Source organism: Priapulus caudatus, unplaced genomic scaffold (assembly GCF_000485595.1).
Source record: "Priapulus caudatus unplaced genomic scaffold, Priapulus_caudatus-5.0.1 Scaffold1276, whole genome shotgun sequence".
In the NCBI taxonomy this organism is placed as follows: Eukaryota; Metazoa; Priapulida; class Priapulimorpha; order Priapulimorphida; family Priapulidae; genus Priapulus; species Priapulus caudatus.
In genome coordinates this window covers 15,788-26,337 of record NW_014578337.1, presented here as the reverse complement: position 1 = coordinate 26,337, position 10,550 = coordinate 15,788, and the positions used below count along the sequence as shown (strand labels likewise).

Sequence of the window (10,550 nt, the reverse complement as noted above, 5' to 3'; positions counted from 1 at the left end):
CTTTTTCTCATTTACACCATATTACTATTATGTTCCAGGGGTTCTAAGTTGGGTTGTGCTGTCACATAAATGTCATACGTAACAGTTTTTTTCCCCATGCTAAATTGTAAATATTCATATTCTGTGCAATGTTATTGTCGATTTTTACCCAATGTTCCTATTGTGTCCGGTTATTAGTAGTATGAATTAGTAGCACGATTTTACCCAGCGCAGCGGGTACCCGCAGCTAGTTTTATCTAAATTCAATGAAATTACAATATAATCCAAATACCCGTATATAATACCCCCCGTAATACTCGTATGTCGTCCCGTCACCAATCGCGTATCGCATAATATACTGCACAACAGTTAAAAGAAATGGCGTATACTATTAAAAGATACGTACAAACGTTATAATTCGCGTCCGAAATTATTATAGATTCTGGTTATAATGTTATTTTAACTGCGTGGATCAAAACTCACAACCCGCATAGAAAAGTGAAAATTCGCGCAAAAGGTTATAAATTTCATGTAAAAGTTATATTCGGCCTTTGTCCCGTGATCTTCGCGTACTGCCGTGCACAACAATAACGTGAGAACCACATGCGAACACAAACAAAAATGATAGTAAGAGAATTTTTAGAAAATAGTTTACATGAAATACATTTTATCTTGTAACTTTAAATGGAAAAATACCCGTTTGTTTATTTCAGTGCTACTGCCAGAACCCGTTAGTCTGCGGGGAAAAGGGAAAAATTAGCAGTTTGCCCTTACCCACTTAATGGCCCAACTTAGTGACGAAACCACGACAACCAGCGACCAACAAACCAACTTAGTAATCATCCAAGTAGGCCCCCCACAAACCGACGTCGTTTGCGCTCGACCTCGGCGAAGGGGTCCCCATGGGGTGGCGGCCGTGGGGTCGGTTGTGGCAACGGTGACAACTCCGTCGGACTATACTGTAGCATCTGTCGGTGCAATGCCTCGAGATGCTGTATGTCTTCCGGGTCGTTGCATTCACTGTTTGGATCGTATGCTCGTAACCAGGTATAATTCCCCATCTATTAAAGACTCCCCCCGTGTATTTGAAAATGGGTCAAATCCCTCAGGCATGTACTCCTCGTAGTCGTCCTGCCTGTTCACCATCCGCCAGGCGTCGTTTAATTCGATCCCTGGTGGCGGGAGTGGGATTGCCCCCCTTAAAAAATTAAAAAACCCCTGTCAGACTGGGCGGTTGTGGCAGGTTCTCGAAATCTGGCACGCGTGACAGATAGATGGCTGGCCCCACAATGTCTTGGTACAAAAACCAGCCAACTATGTGTATGTATCGTGCCAGGGTCAGGCGTTTGATTGCCTCCCCGCACCGACCGAACAACTCGAGGTACTTTTCCGGACCGTGCACCCCTTCCTGGTCCATTATCAGCTCTAGCAGTGGGACATCGGCGGGGTAGTCGGTGTCCCCTGCGTGGCGCATCTCGTCGTAGCATCGGGCTGCGCTGTCCCTCTCCTCCTCCGTCCGGTTGAAGGCGAGCCACGAGTCCGGCGCTAGGTGGGAGTATTCGGGAGGGATCTCCCAACAGTCCTCCCACCCCTGCCATTTCTCGTGGTCGGCTAGCGGAGCGAAGACGTGCGGCTCCCCTTGCGCCTCCTCCAGCTCCCTCCACTCGTTGGCCGTCTCCTCCCTCTCCCTGCGGAGCTTCTCCTCCCGTAATTGCTGCAGGTAGGCCTGCCACGAGGCTTCATCTTCTGCCTCTTCCTTAGCCTTCTGTGCTGCGGCGTTCTTGGCCTGCAGCTGCAGGCTTGCGGCGGCCTCCGCTTTGTACAGCGAGTTGCCGTGCATAGTGTCGGCCGTGTTGTCGGGTTCCGCCGGAACGTCGGCGGTGAGGTTGCCGTACACCACAAAGCCGGCGCGTTTTTTTAGCGGCCGGTAAACACTAAAATGGCCAAAACGACAAAGAACGGGTACGACAACTTACAGTAAAACGCGCCTTTCACAAATCAGTCCTCGCTCGACAACCACACCAGTTGCACACTTTCACGCGTCTCTCTCAAATCAGTTCTCGCTCGACAACAACACCAGTTCTTTTTCCCCGAAACGCGCGCGCTTTCCTTTCCGCTTCCGAGAAGTATACTCTGCTTCTGGCAGGGTCGCTAACAAACGTGGAAGTAACACGCGACGCACCCTACCCTGGACCTGGCTGGCTCGCCACATTCCCCCCCACTTAGACCCAAAGCTCTGCGAAGGGTACCAAACTCCGAGGCGGCCCAGCCAGGTGCTCCGACTTAAATGTCGGCAGGACAACATTCCCCAAAACATTTTCCAAAAGAGTGGCACATTAGCGACTAAAGTCCAACTCCCTTCTGTACCCCTTTCCCGGGGCATCCCCTCCCAATTTCGAAAACGCCCTACCGACCACGCAGCTACGCTACTCAACGATGCTAAACTGGGCAGGCAGTCAAAACTTTAAAATAAAAATCCTTAACTACGGTCACGTATACAGTAATCAGATTTCAAATCACAAGTTAAATTATCAAAATCACCTTACCAAAAAGGACACATCTCGGTATAACCGTTTAATGACGCGGTAAAATGACGGCCCAGAGGGCAGAGCATGGGACATTAGCCCCGTCACAAGCTCAACATCCAACTCTAAAGCGTTACTCAAAAATTTCACACAGGTACAATGCGATACAAGGACACTAATCTATAAAATTCTAATTCTAGAAGACTCTACATGCAATGACTCATCGTTTCCGAAATATGTGTTCATACAATTTTACATTACAGTAATCATAGCAAAGCGTTTACTTCCCCATTTCTTCATATAATCACAAAAGTTTACACAAATTTTAGGTTACGCTGCCTCCCAAGAACGACCCACAATGAACGGTAAAACTACAAGGTGGAGTGATACTTCAAGAGACATAGATTCCTACAAAATTTTACGTTAATGACTGTTGTAGTCAAACAGCCAAACTCACAGGCGACGAGCATTTAATCCCGTCACAACTGTGTTTATAAATTCAACCTGTCATCACAAGAGTTCACACAACCTCAAACAAATCAGGTGTGTTGTCAAAATCTCAGTTTTAATTACTGCAGACCAGGCGAGGCCATACCAGGTTAAACTGACATTCACAAAGTTTAATCGTCGCGAGATGGCGGCACTGCATAACAATTAACGTTCGGATAGCAACTTTGACAGTAACAGCTGCTCCGAAACATTCTAGGAACAACAGTGGGTCATAACGAGGTAAAACCCCATGTACTGGGCGGAAGACGAGCAAACCGACACTCCATGAGGTTAAAGGCCAAAAGACAACGCTTATTCTACTAAAAAGAAAGGCGCGAACGCCCACGCCTAAACAACGGCTTAGCGACTGCCGTGCCGAGCACTTCACTATTCTCTGCGCCCATGGTGGATGCCGGAATCTCTTCTAAAACTCTGCCACATAGGCGTTCAAAATTCCTCAGGCTTACTGTGCAGACACGGTTGACCTGGGCTGCCCCTGGCCAACCAAGCTCCGCCGAAGCTTCTCCATTTCCACGGGGTTTCCTTCTACCCCCATCGGCACCACCCTCTCTCATGACTACTGCCTTCCAGGCAGACCTTACTTCCGCCTTCTTTTCTACAATAAATTTTAGGGCCTGGCTCCCTACAGAGTGATCGATCGTCCCGCCCCCAGCACAGCACAAAACATGCGACGTCAAAAATACACTGTAAACAATTGTGTACATGGACGGAGAGCTGCCGGTAGTGCGCAAACTCCCTGCCTATAAGAATACAACGTTACGTGGAACGTTTTTAACACACTGCAATGCCGTCACAAATTTTCAGAACTTTTATACATTCTTTCCGAACACAATGAAATTCCAGATTTTACTTTTTAAAAGAACAATACTAGTTAACCGCATTACCATTAAATAATACAAGAACAGGACAAGATTCAGCTAGGTACAGGCCTTAACTAAACACATAACATACAGTGAATGGGCAGATATACCGTCTAAATACAATGAGACTGCCTGCTGCCCTGAGAAATTCGTGGTCGGCGGGCGCTGCCCGACAACTGAAGTGTTGTAAGGGGACTTTAAAACCCTTGAAATAGTGAGGCCCCCCCCCACTAGAAATAATTTTACTTAACTCGCCTTAAAACAACGAAGCCAGCGTGCCGACCCAGCCTGCAAGCCCCTTGTTGAACCAGTCCGGAGGTGCGCTGATAAATATTACCAAAACTATACGCACACAATTCCTGCCCGATGCAGTACACAATGTTCGCCCCGCTGTTTTATCGACACGGTGGTGCCTTTTTTCGTCTGGGGCACTTCCTCGGTGCTACCCGGTTTCCAAGAAACTGCCAACATACCAACGACATGTATACATTTTCCTTATGAAAACTTCCACAAATTTTCTGTCCTGTCCCCTGGCGACGTTGGCCAGAACGCTCGCTTGCCGGCCGAGTCCCACTGAACTGCTGTCCCTCCAAGACACATGCTGCCACTCGGGTGCCCTTTTCTGGTACTGGCCTTTATACGTTAAATTTAAAGAGACTGGAATCGAACTTCCGTTTCCGCCGAACGGACTCGTTCCCAGCAAATCCATTAACTACTTCGCGGATTGATGGCACGAGCATAATAGCTCGCACGTCTTTACTTCGCTCTATACTTTCTGACCTTGTTCAAGGAAACACTCACTCCGTGTAGATGGGCGCAGGGCCAAAAGATCCGCCTGATTACCTTTACCGGTAACAAATTGTGAAACCAATTCCTCGGGTCACTCAAAGCAATGAGGAGGCGAAATGGAAATCTCCACCTCCCGGTTCCGGCATGCCCGGTGACAGCACCCGAGCGGCTTTCTTTCTGCTTAGACAAGTAAGCCGGTCTTTCCCTGCTGAATTGGCCGGCCCCACTAAGCGCTTCTTCTACAGCCCCCCTTTTCAGCCCACAACGAGCAACAACGCGAAAGCCGGCCGTCACAGAGTGCCCCCGTAGTTTCGCCGCCGCATGCGCCGAGATAATTTAACGGCCATCAGCCGACAAAACCCACCTACTTCTACCAGAGGAAGCGAACTTTCAAGCCTCCGGATCGGCTTGTGGATTCGCCTTCTTTACGAACACGCACAATAGGTTAAAACGCGTGGATGTATTTCTACAGCCTCATCCCACCGCCGCGTTTATCGCCGCGTCTCCCTTTGCGAATTCAACCTTACAACCCACAATTCCCTTTTTCCTTTCCTCCCTACTCTTTTCCTTTTCCAACTCGTCCCTTTAAATCTTAGTGCCACCGATATCGTTCCGGCGCGTTCTCGCCTACCCACGTCTCTCATTGCCCATTTGCCTCCGCCTCGTTTTTCTCTAGTTCCCTACATATACCGGGTTCTGCGTCAGCGGCCTTTCTTGAATGCGGGATTAACCTTACAGTCTTTTTTGCTTACCGTTAAGCATGACCCGTCATGTCATCGTCGTTCAATCCGGATCGTTCCTTAGCCTACCGAGGCTCACCAGCGATCTCTTTCTCTCCATCCCGTCACCCTCTCCCCCTTATTATCGTTCGCTCACCCCTTCCCTGGTTTCTTCTTTCTTCCCCAACTCCGTTGGAGACCCTCTTCTCGTTCCTGTTCCCTGTCTCGTCCCTTACTACGGTTATTTACGGTTAGCAGCGAGGGCGGAGGTCCGTACCGGTCTCCCACAAGCTTTAGCTGATTCCGTCCACCCCTTACTCGTGTTTGCCTCTGGCCTCCTTGGCTAGAATCCACACAGACCGGCCCTTTTTTTTCACGAACGATTCAAAGTGACGCCCGTCAAGGTCCCCAGCCTTTCTATCGGCGGTGGGTAAAAATACCAAAACCAACTTCCTACGGGAAAATGGCCAGGTTTCACTCTTTTGGTCGTTACTGAGTTGTTGGCTGATGCACGCGGCCTTATGTAATTGTTTGCCGCGCAAACTCTGTGCATCGGCATAGCTTTACGCAGCCACTCGCACTACTCGCGGTTTCACAACTATTGTGCCACCTTTCGCCTTGGAGGAGGTCAACCACTTGTAGGTCAATGGGCAGTCTAGATTCCCTTCGAACATTAGCAAATTAGGCATACACGCGGTTGACTCGGTGGTACGGAGGAACCCGATACGCCATTAACACGTAAGGAAGTCTCCCAACTCGTTATGTGCTGTAAGTTACGAAAACGGCCAACAACGTCGTGTAAACTCCGGGTGGAAGCGTGGTTCTACTCTGGACCATCGATTGTGGATTGTATGCCCACTGTTTGGGGTCTTTGTCAAATTCCTAGCAGGCCACACATTTCGGCTGAATAACCCTCGATCAAATTCGTCCGCTGTCGAGTGTAAACTAAGGGGAACCCCGAAACGGGTGTCACGAACCCCTGCGTCACAATACAGTCGGCTCCGTCGTTATCGCCGTCTGTCAAGCCAAAGCATAAGCTTCAGTCCATTTCGCTAAAATAGTCACTGGGAGAACGAGTATGTATTCGTTCCGGCTTCCCAGTTCGGGTGAGAGGCCCAGGAAAATCCCGATCGCCGATTCTTTTGTAGCCGGCTGCACCCACCTTCTCCTGCTTTAACCGCGTGTCGCCTACTTTACGACCCTTTCTTTTTAGCCACTCCACGCTTACACCATCGCCTGTACATCGCTTCTTAATTCCTTATCACGTGCAACGCCTGCTAATCGTTTCTTAAGTTTTTCTGTTCCCGAAATGCGCCGCGAAGTTGCGCGCCCATGCAGCTCCGTTGGAGTTATTATCCGCGACGAACTTCTCTCTTGCTGTACTAAACTGGCGAAGAGGGTCGCCCTCCTTCCTGCTCGCGGCATCCATAACGATACAACAGCCCATCATGTAATCTCCAGAACGGACCACTCGGCCCACCCAGCCGCTTTGCATTTCGCTAGAATAGTAGCTATGTCAGCAGTACAGCCGGTCTCCTCGCGATTGCCCTTCTTTAACTGTACAAATCCTACTATAGCCGCGTGTATAACGCTGCGCCAGCGACCAGCGCATGCATATTTTCACTTCACCAATTACAGTAACTGCAACGCAGCCCAATCAACCCTACTCACAATCCTGGATTCACGCGCCAACCTTTTCATTCTGTAACCTTGTCTACCTCTTAGTCTTTTCTCCGATCTACCCCTGCGATTGTTGTTTTAAACCCACCTTTAGCGGTTACAGGCCGGCCCTTCAAAACTCGATCCACAGGATTGTGAGGTTTAGCTTTAGTCGCCCGCGGTTAGTGATGTGCGCACATACGCAGAAGATGCAAGATACACGCGCTACAACAGCTACCCAGCTAGCATTCCCATACTGGGGCCCATATGCCAACCCATCTGCGGCCATAGGGCCAAAACATTGGGCCCCTAAGGCATCTGCACCCCAGAAGCACTTATGGGCCCTCATATGCGCTAGCCCCATGAATACCAGATGGATACCCATATGGACCCATAGTTAGGCGTAGCCCATATAGCCCAGATAGCCCAATAGTGCCCCCATTGTACCCATATAGCCAATGGTACCCATTGGGACCCCTATTTAGGCCCGAACCATTATAGCCCCAGATATTGCCCACATTGTACCCAATATATAGACGAACCCATATAGCCCCAGCCATTAGTCCAATTAGTACCCGATTATTTGGCTAGATCTAATTATATGTTTAAATATATAGATTTATCTTATACACAGTATATGATATTGACTGAATATTTTATTATTAAAATGATTACTCTGATATAGAAAATGTATGCATTAATGTGTAGGCTAGAATTCTGTGGATCTATTTTAACGCGGCGACATACAATTATTTTTATTTAAATTCCGCGGTGGCAGTAGGTAATTTTACAAAACCTAACTAAATATTCACGCGTTGTCAAGATGGCGACTCTGCATGGTATTGCATCTTTTTCCGTAAAGAAACACCACCTGATAAAGCCGACAACCCCAGCTATTTTTAGTCCCGCCCGACGCTCAATCGGCCTGGGGTTTGTCACCCCCAAATCGCGGCGATTTAGTCGCCCGACTTATATAATCGCATGGATCAAAACGTTTTGATATTATCGGGCGACTAAATCACATGCAAGCTGCGAGTTGAAAAAAAACAAGGTGCGTCCAAGCGAACCCCCAATCGGCGAATTAAACAATCAACGCACAGCAACTCTCCGGACACACCAGGCGATTTAGTCGCCCGATTTATTCGCCCGACTCAATCACCGGCGACTAAATCGCCTGTGGTGTCCCACTCCCAATTCGGCGCGATCAAAGTCGCCACTAGAATTTATTCGCCCGATGCAGTCGGGCAACTCATGTCTTGCATTAAACGCCTGTGCTGTCCGGCCCCTTAACTGCACGGTGATGCACATCAAGCGTGCCAAAACCACAAATGAGTAAATCCGAAACAACCAGATTCGCACTCGTGGATCAAAAACAAAACCGGAATCCAGTTAATGCGCTATTAAACTCAGCAAATGCGCAATTGATTTGAACGCTTATTTATGCGGATCCATATATTGAATTTACTTTTGATTTCAATCCCGAATTTAAAAACCCCCCTAGCTTTGTGATCTAACGCAGCATATATGACAGTTAGCCGACCAGACATGGAATGTGTTCACATGCTTTTATGCATGGGTTCAAGCACCCAGGAAACCGGACAATAAGGAAAGCGTACCGAAAAGTGACATCCACGTGGCAAATGGAATTGAATTAACCCACTGTTTTAAACACTCATTGGCTCCGGTAACATTAACTGGCTGAAAATGGGTGTGTGGTCTCGCCTGCCACACTTTAAGAGTACAATTAGTGCTGTGTGCGCTGCAGACCACGGTAACTTAAAGCAGTCAGTACGCCAATCGAATTACAACATTGATTTCATCATCAACACGCCTAGAAAAAACATCTAACACAAAAATTAAATAAACTAGTAGGTAATTTTAGAAAACCTTACTAAATATTCATGCGTTGCCAAGATGGCGACTCTGGTATCATCTCCGTGAAGAAATGCCCAGTTATATAACAGCATGGTGATGCACATCAAGCGTGCCACACACAAATGAGTAACCCGATACAACGCGAATTATCCGGTGATGAAAAACAAAACCTGAATCCCAGTAATGCGCATTAAACTCGGCAGGATCGATGCATGCGAATAGAGTTTGAACGCTTGATGCGGATCAAGCATGAATTTACTTTGATTTCAATCCGAATTAAAACCCTAGCTAGTGTGAACGCAGCATATACTAGAAAAGAGTACTCGGTTGGGGGAGCCGTCCATGCATGTATCCCCCGAACCCATGCCCTCATCCCACGTCGTGGAGCCTTCCCATTTGGCCGTCTTGATTTGGGCCAAAATGTTGGAAGATATACTATATAATGGGAGTTCTCCCATATATAAATACCATATATAAATCCCATACATATACTCCCAAAAATCAATTCCACCAAAATTGATATTATCATGCAAGTGAGAAAATGAATGCTAGTGAGAAAAGTAAGTGATAATTTCTGGAAATATCTTATACGGATGCGTGCGCCGCTGCAGATTTTCTTGTGAGCGCTCTACCGGCTGCAGTTGTTCTCGGATCATCTTCAAATTTGGCATTAAGGTGCGTTATGGTAAAGCAAAGACGCCACTCGTTTTTGGTGTGGGCAGTCATCGTTGCCATGGTAACAACATTTTTTGTGGAAATACTAATTAATAGTATATAATAGCAAACTGCAGAAGCTAAAGGGAAATGAAATTACTTTTCCCCAATATGTGTGGTTGCTATGGCAATGCTTGGCGTAGCAGTTCCGAAAATAGCAGTTGTGAAAATTCCATATTTCACAACGCCATGTTATATCGGTCCTGTGTGCGAAATTTCATGACAATCGGGTAAAAACAGCAGAAGTTACAGGTTCTAGAATATTTCGACAGAAAATGTTACCATGGCAATAATGACCCTGCCTACACCAAAAACGATTGGCGTCTTCGCTTTACCATAACGCACCTTCTTGCAAAATTTGAAGATGATCTGAGAAGAACTGCAGCCGGTAGAGCGCTCACAAGGAATCTTTGCGGCGGCGGCGGACGCGGCGCGACGAGGCCAAATCCATAACATCCTCCGAACTCTGTTCGGGGAATACAATTACATGTAGGACCAAAATGGAAATGTGGTCACAATGTTTTTTCATGCCAAGCACAGAAACGACAATAGAGCACCAAAGTGTGACATCACGGTGGCATGACAATGAACCCACTGCATGGTTTTAAACAATCATTGGCTCCGTAACATTGACTGCTTGGAAATGGTGTTGTGTGGTCTCCCCACACTACAGTACAAGTGTGTGTGCGCTGCAGATAGCGGTATTAGTAGCAACTCGATATAACAACATTGATTTCATCATCAACACGCCTAGAAAAAACATCTGCATACATTATCAACTTAATCCATTGTTGCTTTTCAATTCCATCCTTTGGAAATCTATAATTAAAGTGTCAATGACACTGTACGTAGCTCCCCTTGGGTGTGATAGAAAATTAGCTAAAGCAAGAGTATATATGGGAGTATATCTTATATATGAG

The 10,550-nt window shown here is 47.3% G+C and overlaps 1 long non-coding RNA gene across 1 annotated transcript in view; it reads right to left on the bottom strand.

Annotated features, from left to right (window-relative positions):
* Nucleotides 1-1,908: 1,908 nt before the first annotated feature.
* The window catches only part of LOC106816073, an 8,921-nt gene continuing 279 nt past the window's right edge, over nt 1,909-10,550 (bottom strand). The window contains exons 2-3 of the long non-coding RNA XR_001394829.1: nt 2,383-2,385; nt 1,909-2,061 (exon numbers count right to left, since the gene is read on the bottom strand). This is a non-coding gene — a long non-coding RNA (uncharacterized LOC106816073). The remainder of the gene's footprint in view (nt 2,062-2,382; nt 2,386-10,550) is intronic.